Genomic DNA, 13,185 nt, shown 5'->3' on the forward strand with positions numbered 1-13,185 from the left:
CTTTTAGACGCACTTGTAGACACATGCTTACTTCACAGTAAACTATGCTAATGCCAAGTTAAGCATCTAGATGTGCCTAGTATAAATATACTCTTAAAGGCTCTATACTCAGTTTGCACATAGAACTTGAACTGTTAACTGTAGTGATCACTAGCATCATGCGGCCAGTGCTATTGATAAGCGTCAGTCCAGAGCTCTTTTCTGTCTAGGTTCAATAAACACAGGTATATATGAATGAGAACAATACAATAAGCTTTATTTATGGAGCAGGAGACAAGCCTATCTGCAAATCCTTTGTCTAACTCTAACAGACTACCAGCTACTTAACTGAGGACCATTTCCCAATTACCAGCTTCCTCTAAATTAGGGAACATTTTAAAATTATTAATTATAGCATCCATGTTAAGGTAGTATAAGAATGATGGTGTAGCCATGATGGTCCAGAAAGTATGTGAGAGGCCAGTATTTCTTAGGTGATATCTTTTATTGGACCAACTATGAAATTGGGATAAACTTAGACAGTCAATGCAAGACATTCCTCCTCAGGTCTGACCACAAGAAGCCAGGCACAGCATAGTAAAAAACAACAATGGGATGGAGCAAGAAAAATAGCCAGAAACAATTAGCATAAGAAAAGCATCTCATTACTGGGAGATCAAGGGCTATCAAAAGGGAGGAGGGCCATTCTCATCTGAAGAAGAATGTCTTGCATTCAAAACCTTGACTGACTTATCCCAATTACATAGTTGGTCCAATAAAAGATTTCATAGATTTCATAGACATTAGGGCTGGAAGGGACCTCAGAAGATCATCAAGTCCAGCCCCTTCCTCAGGGGCAGGAAGTCAGCAGGGGTCATAGGATCCCAGCAAGATAAACATCCACATTTCTCTTGAAGGCGTTCAAAGTAGGTTCTTGAATTACCTCCGGTGGCAGGCTATTCCAGACCTTGGGGACTCAGACAGTAAAGCAGTTCTTCCTTATGTCCAGCCTGAACCAGTCTTGGAGGAGTTTGTGACCATTTGACCTTGTCATCCCTTGGGGTGCTCTGGTAAACAAATGTTTCCCCATATCCTGGTGATCACCCCTGATAAACGTATAGGTGGCCACCAGATCACCCCTAAGCCTGCTGAAGAGTCCCATGGCTCTCAGCCTCTCATCAAAAGGTCTGTTTTCCGGACCTCTGATCATGCACATGGCTCTTCTCTGGACTCTTTCAAGCTTCTCCACATCCTTTTTGAATTGTGGAGCCCAAAACTGAACGGAGTACTCCAGCTGCAGCCTCACCAAGGCCAAGTACAACGGGAGAATGACATCCTGGGATTTGCTTGAGAAGCGTCTATGGATGCAAGCCAGCGTTTTGCTCACTTTACTAGCAGCAGCATCACGTTGATGGCTCATGTTCATCTTGCGGTCAATCATGACCCCCAAGTCCCTTTTGTCTGTAGTGCTAGCCAGCGTAGCACTGCCAAGCCTATAAGCATGTTGCAGGTTTTTCTTCCGAAGGTGGAGAACCTTGCATTTTTCAGTGTTAAACACCATCAGGTTCTCATCCATCCATTTCCTGAGCCTGTCAAGGTCAGCCTGAATCACCCTCCTGTCCTCAGGTGTGGATGGTTTACCCCAAAGTTTGGTGTTGTTGGCAAACTTGGCCAGTTTGCTTCTGACTCCAATGTTCACATCATTAATGAAGATGTTGAATAATATAGGTTCAAGGACAGAGCCTTGAGGGACCCCACTGGTCACAGGGCACCATGACAATTGACTTCCATCAACCACCATCCTCTGGGTCCGACCACGGAGCCAATTCCCCAGCTCGTGGTGGACCCGAGGCTGCAGTTGGCCAGTTTTGGCCAGGATAGAGGTCAGGCTGATGGGCCTGTAGTTTGCTGGATCCACTTTCCTCCCTTTCTTGAAGATAGGCACCACACTGGCCTTCTTCCAATCTTTGGGCACTTCACCAGAGTGCCAGGAGCTCTTGAAGATCCGTGCCAGGGGCTGAGCTATGATGCTAGCCAGCTCCTTGAGTCCCCTGTGGTGTAGACTGTCCAGTCCAGCTGACTTGAAAGTGTCCAGCCTCTCAAGGTGTTCCTTCACGAGGTCAGCATTGATGGAGGGTAAGGAATCTCCCTCACCTGGGCCTCTCTGTCCCATAATGGGCAGGGGCATCCCATGGGACTGGTGAAAGACTGATGCAAAGTACCCGTTTAGCAAGTTGGCTTTTTCCTGGGTGTCGATTGTCAGCTGTCCCATCTAGTTTAGCAGGGGTTCAATGTTGCCCTTGCTTTTCCTCCGGCTCCACACAGATCTAAAAAAGGACTTTTTATTGTCCTTGATACTTGGAGCTAGTTGGAGCTCAGTCGCAGCCTTGGCTTTCCTGGTTCACTCCCTGGAGGTCTGGACCAGTGCAGAATATTTATCCTTGAAGGTGGATCCTGTCCTCCATCCTTTGTAGGTCTTTCTTTTTAGACACGGGAGGTCTGTTAGCTCCCTGCTGAGCCAAAGGGGCTGCTGTGCCCTTTTGCTGCCTTTCCTCCAAGACGGAATAGACTTAGCTTGTGCATCCAGGATCACTCCCTTGAGGAGCAACCACTCTTCCTGAACTCCCCTCCCCTTTGGGCCGTGGTCCCTTAGGGCCTCACTGACAAGCATCCTGAGCCCCCTGACATTGGAGTCAGATATCACTTTAAGAAATCCTTGCTTCTCACCACTTTTGTCATACATTAACCAAGATACAATGAAAAGTGAATTAGTAAGATCTCACTAAATAACACACAAAAAAATTTAAAAAGCAGCTTTTATGATTAGCAAATTGAACAGGCAGTGAATAAAATCTCAGGAATATATTTGGGTTAAGCAGAAAGTTTCAATGAATGACAGAAAACAGGGAAAGGATTTAGAAAGATTAGAGGGAATTAAAAAATATTTTGAAATATGCTTTTAATAACTTCTGTTGTTCTTAGTATCTAAGAATATTCATTGAAAACATCAACAGGACAGGCAACAATACATATACATATTGAATATATTCTCAGTGATTTATTATATTTGAAAGTAGGACAAAGTCAGAATGTAAGCAGATATGCTTGTGGGTATGGTGATACTGGTTAGGAGCTATCTGGATAGTGAATGTTCTGAGTTTTATGAATGACTGTAAGGAATCAAGTGTATAAAATAAGCCATTTTAAGATACAGCAAAAATTGGAAATACGTTATAAATAGTGTAAGTAGCCTTATAAATTATCTGATATTCAAAAAGATTATTTAAAAAGTATGAAATTATTTCTACTACCCTTTAATTTCACATAACTTTCGAACTAGGAAGGAAAGGGCCAGATATGAATTGCCTGGATTCCATATTTCCTAGAACTACCACAAACTTCTCCCTGCTTCCTCTCCAAATGCTCCCTGAAGTTTCTTGACTATCTTCATCATTGGTAATCCCTCATAGTCGAGGATGATAGTCTTCCATGATTGCTTTATGTGTAGGTCTAAAGATGGCCAAGGAGGCTGATCTGGGATTGAGAGACTCTGTTGCAATTTGGGTATATGTTTCTGTGTAGGGTGGCTGGCTCTGGATTCTTGATTTGGTCTATGATGTGCTGTTTCTGCCCCTCCCACCTTTTTGCCTCCTGTTTCCATAAGGTTTCAAAGTACAGAGATCCTTGCAGCAGGCTCTTCTTCCATTTGGGGTGGCCCGGGGTGATAGCCTTTCATGAGTTGATGTTGATATTATATATTTTGAAGTTGGCCTTGAGGACATCCTGGAAGTGCTTTCACTGCCCTTCTCTTGAGCATATACCTTGGCTGAGCTGGGAGAATAAAACTTCAGGACTCTGCTTCAGGAATCTGGAGTTCAACATCCAGGTGATGTGGCCAGCCCAATGAAGTTGTTTTTAGATGATTATCGTTTTGATGCCCATGGTGTTTACTTGTGAGAGGATGCTAATGTTTGTGTATCTGTCTTCCTATTGAATTCAAAGGATCTTCCTCAGGTAGCATTGACAGTACTTCTCCAGCAACTTGAGGTGTCTCCTGTACATTATCCATGTCTCAGCTCTGTACAATATGGTGGAGATCATGACTGATAAACCATGAGCTTGCTTTTGGATCTGATGTCATGGTCTTCAAACACCCATTTCCTCAGGAGCCCAAAGGCTGCACTTCTACTTTTAAGGTGATGTTGGATTTCTTTGTTGATTGGAAGCCAGTCTGAGGGGGAGAGGAGTACAGAAGAGCGGGCTACACTTTAAAGAAGCCTTACTGAGAGAGCAACAAACCATCCCAACGCACAGGAAGACTAGCAAGTATGGTAGAAAACCAGCTTGGCTTAGCAAGGAACTCTTCCGTAAACTAAATCACAAAAAGGAAGCTTATAAGAAGTGGAAACTTGAACAAATCATTAGGTAAGAATATAAGAGCATTGCTTGGGTATACAAGGATGAAGTCAGGAAGGCCAAAGTGCAACTGGAGTTGTAGCTAGCAAGGGATGTGAAGGGTAACAGGAAGGGTTTCTACAAGTATGTCAGTAGGAAAAGAAGGATCAGGGAGTGTCAGTCCCTTACTGAATGGGGGAGGCAACCTTGTGACAAAGGATTCAGAAAAGGCTGAAGTGCTCAATGCCTTTTTTGCCTCAGTCTTCACAGGCAAGGTCAGCTCCCAGAGTATTGAACCTGGCAGCACAGCTTGGTGAGGAGGTAGGCAGCCAACAGTTTTGAAAGAACAGATTAGGGACTATTTAGAAAAACTGGATATATACAAGTCCATGGGGCTGGATGGAATGCATCCGAGGGTGCTGAGGGAGTTGGCTGACATGACTGCAGAGCCACTGGTCATTGTATTTGAAAATTCATGGAGATCAGGAGTGGTCCTGGAGGATTGGAAAAGGGCATATTTAAGAAAGGGAAGAAGGAGGATCCAGGGAACTGCAGACCAGTCAGCCTCACCTCAGTCCCTGGAAAAATTATGGAGCAGATGCTCAAGGAATCCATTTCTAGGCATTTGGAGGAGAAGAAGGTGGTTAGGAACAGTCAGCATGGATTCACCAAGGGTTAGTCATGCATGACCAACCTGATTGCTTTCTTTGATGAGATGACTGACTCTTTCGATACAGGGAGACCAGTGATGTGGTATATTGATTTTAGTAAGGCTTTTGATATGGTCTCCCACAACATTCTCTCAGGCAAGCTAAGGAAATATAGGCTAGATGAATAGCCTGGCATGTGGATCACTAGCAGCATGGTGGCCAAGTACCAGCCTGTTCTGTGAAGGGGAAGGGGTTGGGAGAGTAGATCGAGGCCCCCACGGTGAAGAGGGGAGCAGGGCACAAGCAGGGGCAGGGCCTGGGGTGAATGGGGCCCCGTCCAGGCTGGGTCATGAGACAATCAGAGCCTAGGTGGCTTGTCCAGGGATGCAGAGGGCGTCCTGCCACTGTGCACACCCCAGTGGAGGCCCAGGGGACACTTGCCCCCTGGATCTGTGTGCCAGATGGAGGCAGCTGCCGCTGCATGCTGAGCTCTTGAGCCTCACTGCAGCTGCCCTGGGAGAGGCGCAATGCCACATGCCTGCTGCCACTGGGCTGCGCTCCACCGTGCCCCCTGCCTGCCCAGTGGCAGGATGCACATGGCATCGTGCCACTCCTGCAGCAGCTGTAGTGAGGCTAAAGAGCTCAGTGTGCAATGGCAGCCACCTCTGCCCCATGCACAAATCCAGGGGCTTGTGTCCTCTGGGCCTGTGATGGGGTGTGCACAGTGATGGGAGCCCCCCTTGCCCCTGGACGAGCTCCACTTGTCTCACCCCCCAGGCCAGCTAGGGCCCATTCACCAGAGCCCCTGTCCCTGCGTGTGCACTGCTCCCTCCCTCAACCTCCCTCACTGTAGGGGTCTCAATATGCCCCCCCCCCACAGACTTACTGCTGGGGAGGCAGAGGGAGGGGGGCACCTGTGGATGTGTGCACATGCTCAGCCCTCCCAAATAATTTTTTCTCCCTCCACTTATGTGAATAGATTGTAAGATGGACAGAAAACTAGATGGAGTATTGGGCTCAGAGCATAGTAATCAATGGCTCAATGTCTAGTTGGCAGCTGGTATCAAGTGGAGTGCACCAGGGTTTGGTCCTGGGGCTGGTTTTGTTCAATGTCTTTGTCAATGACCTGGAAGATGGCATAGAGTGCACCCTCAGCAAGTTCGCAGATGACAACAAGCTAAAGGGAGTAGTAGATATGCTGGAGGGTAGGGCTAGGATTCAGAATGACCTAGACAAACTGGAGGACTGAGCCAGAAGAAATCTCATGAATTTCAACAACGACAAGTGCAAAGTCCTGCACTTTGGACATTACAATCCTATGCACCAGTAAGGGCTGGGGACTGACTGGCTGGGCAGCAGCTCTACAGAAAATGACCTGAAGGTTACTGTGAATAATAAGCTGAATATGAGCCAACAGTATGCCCTTGTTGCCAAGAAGGCTAATGGTATACTGGGCTGCATTGGTAGGAGTGTTAGCAGATCAAGGGAAGTGATAATTCCCTTCTATTCACTACTGGTGAGGCCACATCTGGAGGACTATGTTCAGTTTTGGGCCCCGCCACTACAGAAAGGATGTGGATAAATTGGAGAGAGTCCAGTGGAGGGCAAGGAAGATGGTGAAGGGGCTCAGGCACATGCCTTATGAGGAAAGACTGAGGGTCCTCATCCATGTAGGAACAAATGATGCAGCCAGGAGTAGTCCAGATCGTATCATGAGTGACTACAGGGCTCTGGGGACCAGGCTTAGGAAGACAGGGGTGCAGGTGGTCTTCTTGTCGATCCTCCCAGTCAGCAGTTGCAGTAGGCATCATGTCACTTGTGTCAGGGAATTCAACCCATGGCTCCAGAGTGGTGCCATTGTGCGGGTTTTGGCTTCCTGGACCATGATCTGCACTTCCATACAACAGACATCCTGGGACATGATGGGCTTCATATCTCCACAAAAGATAAGAGTCTCTTTTCTTACAGGTTGGCTGACCTCCTACATCAGGCTGTAAACTAAGTATGATGGGGGATGAGGAGGCAGGAAATGGAGAGAATCTAGAACCTATGAACTGTGAGACATGCAGCAGTACACCCCAGGTAAGTACCAAGGGGCCCTTTGGGCATCAGAATGGGGGGGGGGGGAACCAAAGGCACCATTCAGAGGGCTCAGTGATTCCAAAATAGTCCTCATATCAAAGCCAAGACATTAAACTCTATTCCAAGTTAACACATGAAGCTTTTTGTTTGAGGGAGCGCGGGGGAGGGGGAGAGGAGGATTAAACATTTTTTAAAGAAATTGGACAAGTGCAAAACCCTTCACCTTCAAACCTTTTTCTAAATTTGCCAATTTATTTTGGACAATATTACTTCATAATATAGTAAAAGCCGTGTTTTCCAGCATGAGTGGGAAATGTGGGGGTGCCAGTAATGTAAAAATGCAGGTTACCTGAGGCATAGGAGTTTCCGGCCAGATGCGGAGTGGGAGGAGTTGAGGGGTGGCGGCGGCCACACACGGAACAGCAGCAGCGCAGGGTGGCAGGTGGTGATGGCGGCTGCTGCGTGCGAGTCCCCCCCGCAAACCTGGCTGGCTGGCCAGAAATTCAGAAATTCCAGTTAATAGAAATGCCATTTGGTAAAATGCTGGATAACAGGGATTTTACTGTATTTATTCTCTACCCTAAACATGATCTAAAATCAGCCTAATAACATAAACTACATTAACTGGAGAAATTACTGTCCCTCCAAAATTTTTTCTTCTGTAAAATGTCCTGTACCCAAGAATTACAATTTTTTTTTTCCAAGAATTACAAAATGCCTTTTATCCAGGAATCACAAATCACTCACGCCCAATTTACAAGCATAGAGAAATTAAGTCACATGCCTAAGCCTGAAGTGCTCATCATTGGCAGATCTGAAAATAGCAACAATTTGTCTGTTTGAATATACGTCAGAGTATGTATCAAGTGTATTCTAAAGCATGTTTTCTATTAAAACATAATCTTACTAATTTTTTAAATCTTAGGCATTCAAGCATTAGAACAACGATTTGATACACGGACTACCCGTTCATGAAGACAATGGTATCTGAAGCTGTCAGATGCCTGACAAAGATGCATGATGGCTTGATAATGAACTGTTCTCTTTGCCATTATTTAAAATAAAATGCATCTTTCCCTTCATAATATTCTTTTAATAAGTTTGAAACAGCATGAGATGACTTTAATCCTAAATACATTCTGAAAGGGTATTTGGTCAGGTAGCATTGTTGAAACAAGCCCTTAGCCACAACAGACCAAATTGCTCTGACATTAATGTGAATAAACATATACTTGAGGACATACATTGTCTTATTTCCACACAGCTGAAGTCCTGGGTACTCTCAAAAGCTGTTCACCTGCACCATTAGTGCCCTCTGCAGTATTTATAATAGAGTTGCATTAGAATAAGAGGTAGAGAGCAGTAAAACTGTAACTGTAAAAAACTAAAGAAAAAAACGATACTGCTGAATATTGCCAAGTTAACATACAATGCAGTATTGCAATGCGAATGTCATTTGAATAAAAATAAATAAATTTCTAAGCAAACGCTTATTCACAAGGAAGTTCACCCAGGCAAGTTGTTGAATTGACTTTGTGGCACAATTTTTATGAGTCAAGTTATTTCCAGATGAGGTTGCTATTTTGCCAGACTGAGCCCTTTGTGTGTTGGGGTACATGCATGAGTTAAAGTGTGTGCGCATATGATATTAAATGAATTCAATGCTTTCTGGTTACTCAGTATATGTCCAGAAAAGCAGCACCTCTATGACCTTAGACTGTTCTCATAGAAAACTGTATCTTCACATCTGACACAGGCTTTGTTGCTGCTTCCTCACATGATGACCAATCCTTGAAAAAAACCATATGAAAGAATTACTGCTTTTATTCTTCTCTCATTCCTCCTCTGAAAAATCATTCCATCCCCATTTTCTACGCTGACTTTTCTCATGACTCACCCCTATTTACCTTTCTATTTGCTTTTGACACCTAGTTTTTCCTTCTACTGACAATATTATTCTCTATGGGTGCATCTACATGTGATGCTACATTGCTATAGCAATGCGCTACAGCAACATAGCATCTGTGGTTGTCTACACGTGACCAGCAACTACTTCGCTGTAGTGGCACGCTCCCCCATTATAGTGCGGTGCTAGGACAAAGTAGCTGCTAAAAATAACTGCGCTGTGCGTATGGTGCAGTATGGGTGGTTACTGCACCATGCTTTAGTACTTCCTTTTGGGAAGTACTAAAGCACGACACAGTAACAATGTTGCTGTAGGGCAATGTGGATACGTGCCCTTTAACATTTTAACTATATGATCCTCTCATGTGATCTTGAGCAAATTAATGATCATGACACATTGTTCCCAGTCTGAGCTTTTTGTCATTAAACTCATTTCTCTGACCATTTTCATGGCTTCTTCAAGATCATCCACTTGTCTCCTTACCATTTGCCCTGCTGGGACACAGAACCTGTCAATCTTCTTGACTTTGTTCCTTCTAGTTTTCTCTTCCTCTTAATCTATAGTTAGTTTGGCTAACATTGTTTCCCCCTTCCTCCTTAAACCTTCTCAACAACTCCAAATCTCAGCTCCTTCATATTTCCTTCCTCCAATTGTTATCTAGTTTTGGCAAATGTCTTTGTAAAAGTCACTTCACCACATAAATTCTTAATTTATGTTCACGCTCTTTTCTTCACTTCTGCCATTTTCTTAGCCAGCAAGAACTTTCCCCCTCACACTATTGTGGAGGCAATTGCTACCAGTGACACCCTCTTAATCTTGATACCATTTTGTCCACAAAACTTCTATTTTTATCTTTTGTTCACATTCATGAATCTGCTGTGTAGGCCTTTATTATATTAGAAAAAAAGTGTACAGAATCAGTAAACGAGGTTATATGACCCTGGATTTGCCTCTGGCCAATCAACACTAAGAAGATGGAATAGTTTGCCAGTCCCCAAGACCTGCTTTTGGGGCTATGGGATTTACCATAATATTTCTATGGTAACTCTGTTCATATTGGTATGATGTTGCATGCTTCATCTTTTCCACAAAGCTAGTACCTGAGGAAAGAATAGGTTAGAGAGACACTGAAGCAAGAATCCTTAAGACCTTGTCTCTGATGTTGCAGAATGTGGTGTGGTCTTACATGTATTGGCAGTTACATAAAGAATTTCTTTGTCTATAACCCCTTTTTTTTTAATTTGTCAAGAGCTTGCCTGGTACCATAATGATAAACAGTTAGTTATTTCTTATTAACAATTCTTGTAGATAATCTCATATACTCATATACTCTTGTGGAAATGGTGAAATGGAGAAAGGATTTAAAAGTACAGGATAATTTCAATACCTTGGCCACATCCAAATGAGCAAGGGCATGTGCTTGCAGGGGCACAAATAGTAGCGGCACAAATTTGTGCCACTACTTTGTGCCGCAGCACATGTCCCTGCATGTACCCTTTGTTGCAGGGCACATTGTCCTGCTGTGGGCAAACTACCCATGCCAGCTCCTCCCAGCCAGGCTCTATGTGCTGCAGAAGGGGGCAAGGGGGAGTGCAGGGCCACAAGATACCTCAGCATGGGGCTAGTTGGCAGACAGCCCCCATGCTGAGGCACTGTGCACCCTAGCCAGCCTGGGGAGTGGCACTTGGAAACAGGCAGCCCTGGGCTGTGGAGCTCCAGCACTGAGGCATGTGGAGGCACCCTGCACCCTAGCCAAGCAATCTGCAGCTCTGCTCTGCAGCTGGCTAGGCTGCAGTGTGCTTCAGTGTGGATGCTCCACAGCATGAAGAAATGGGGAAGCAGGTGGTCTGTGCCTCCTCCCCTGTCTCCATGTTTGTCCTGGTGCATACTATTTTTGTGTGCTTTGCACCGCTTTTCTTCCGGAGTTTTTGTTTGTTTGTTTGTTTTGTTTTGCCACCAGGAAATCCTGGCAGCAAATTTTGCCCCCATGCTGCAAGTTAGCATTTCTGTGCATGGTTTAACATGCAATGCATGTGGTTTGTGGTGCCACAAGTTTTGTGGTATCACAAACACCATGTGGCTGTATGTGTGGGTGTGGCCCATGAATACAGTCCTATACCCAAATTAGGTGGGGGTTGTCTGTTTTTTGTTTTGTTTTTTATAATAGATAGTAATGCTGGTGTGGCAGTTCTTTCTAAAAAGCTTTTAAGGTTGCCAATATATGTATGCATATGGTGAAGTAGTTAAATGATCCTCTGCTAGGAAATTACAAATTAAGAACTGGGTTTTGCCTTCAGACTGGCAAGCAGTTTATATTTTGGGGGGTAGGGGAATGAACAACAACTAAAACCAGATATAAAAAGATAAATTAAGGCCCCTTTTAACCTCACATAACTGCTTGCTCAAAGTTGTCAAGGCACAGGGAAATGGTACATTTTTAAAACTTCTTATCAAATACCTACTGTCACTGAGCATGCTTGTGTTGTCTTCAGCCTCTGACGATTTAAGAACAGCCATCTCAGGAATAGTTCTGTATACCTCAACATACCTTCACAAAGAGCCCAATGCACATATGGAAAAAAATACAAGTTCCTAAAAGTGTCTTTAATAAAACAAATTCTCTTAAAAGGATGCAGTATCTGAGGGATTTATAAAGTCCCTGCCAAGTGTTGCTATTGCTCTGATAATGGGCTTTTCAATCAGTAATGTAGCATGGTGGAAGAAAAATGTACTTGGTGCCTAGCCACTAGATGAGGGCTCCCCTTCCAATATGGGAAAATAGTACAGCGACAGGGAATCATTCACTAAACATTGGAACAAAGAACACTCTTCAGAAGAGAGATTGAACTAAAGACACAGAGGCTATATGAAAAATGTTTATGCTGCTCTGCTTCAAGAATACCTAGTGATCAGGAGGCTGAGCAATGTGTATAAAAGGAAATTCAAGAGGAGCAGAGTGAGAGACCCAAACCCCTAAAAGCTCTACAGCATCCTGACCTTGTAATTCAAGGGTTGCATTTACATGTGAAATTAAGGTGAAGCAAGAAACTCCAGAGCTTTTTGAATTGGAGTAAACTGCTCCCAGGTGCAATGCTACACATGCACCTGGGACAGCAGCAATCTGAGCCAGGGTGGAGCCATGCTCCAGGTGGCAGCATCAGGAAGCAGAGGGGCTGGCTAGGGCACCTGCATACAGAATTAGAAGAACAGTGTGGCTAGGCAGCAGCCAGGAGTCTGGCCCCCGCCTAGTCACAGTCTACATGTGCATTTCAGCACAGTTAATTACTCCACTGTAAGATACTACTGTCCCTGACAGTACTATGGTACGGCGGAGTTAATTAGTTTACTGTGCCCTTATATCGGCGCACACGTAGATGGTTATGCTTTACTGTGGAGCTAATTAGTCTACTCAGCAGTAAAGCACTCATGTAGATGTACCCAAGAAGTGCTGAGCAGTGGGTATAGGTTTAGAATTCGTGAAATATTGCCAATTAAGCTGAGAAAATAGAAAAACATTTCATTATAGAATAGCAGGAGGGCTCTTGTGTAAGGATGGTCAGCTGTTATCAGTTTCAACATACTTAATTTAGTCCCCCGCTTATTCTGCTTCTATTGCATGAACCAGATGTCAAGCATATCTTTGAGAAAGTCATGGCTGATAGCAACAGACCATCTTCTATTGTAGGGACCAGCCATAGATATTTTTGAACATCTGAAAACTCCTGCCTCAACAAGTAATATCGCTATTTTGCTAAAAAGTGAAGACTGGCTAAAGATCTGCATAACTTACTGCACAATGATTTTATGCTTTAAAGACGATTCAAAAAGAGAAAAATCAGCAATGACTGGTTGTGATGGAAGGGGGTGGGGAAGCGGGGAGGCGACTACAAGTTCCGCCTTTGGGCCACAAATATAATTGGCCTGCCCCCTGCCTAGGGCAGTCCACCCTGACTTTGATGTTACAATAATTGTTGTTAAATGTGGGAGGCTTCCCTAATTGTGGCCCTGGTGTGCTCAGCCAATTACACAGCTCCAGACCATCCCTACACCATGTCCCATGCCTTGCAGAAGGCATCCAAATCACCCATAATTTCCCCAGACCCTTTACTGGGTTGCACTTGGCCTCTGGCCCAATTTGACCTCAAGCCCCACTTAATGGGTCTTGGTTTCCTG

This window comes from Alligator mississippiensis, chromosome 2, assembly GCF_030867095.1.
Source record: "Alligator mississippiensis isolate rAllMis1 chromosome 2, rAllMis1, whole genome shotgun sequence".
Classification (NCBI taxonomy): domain Eukaryota; kingdom Metazoa; phylum Chordata; order Crocodylia; family Alligatoridae; genus Alligator; species Alligator mississippiensis.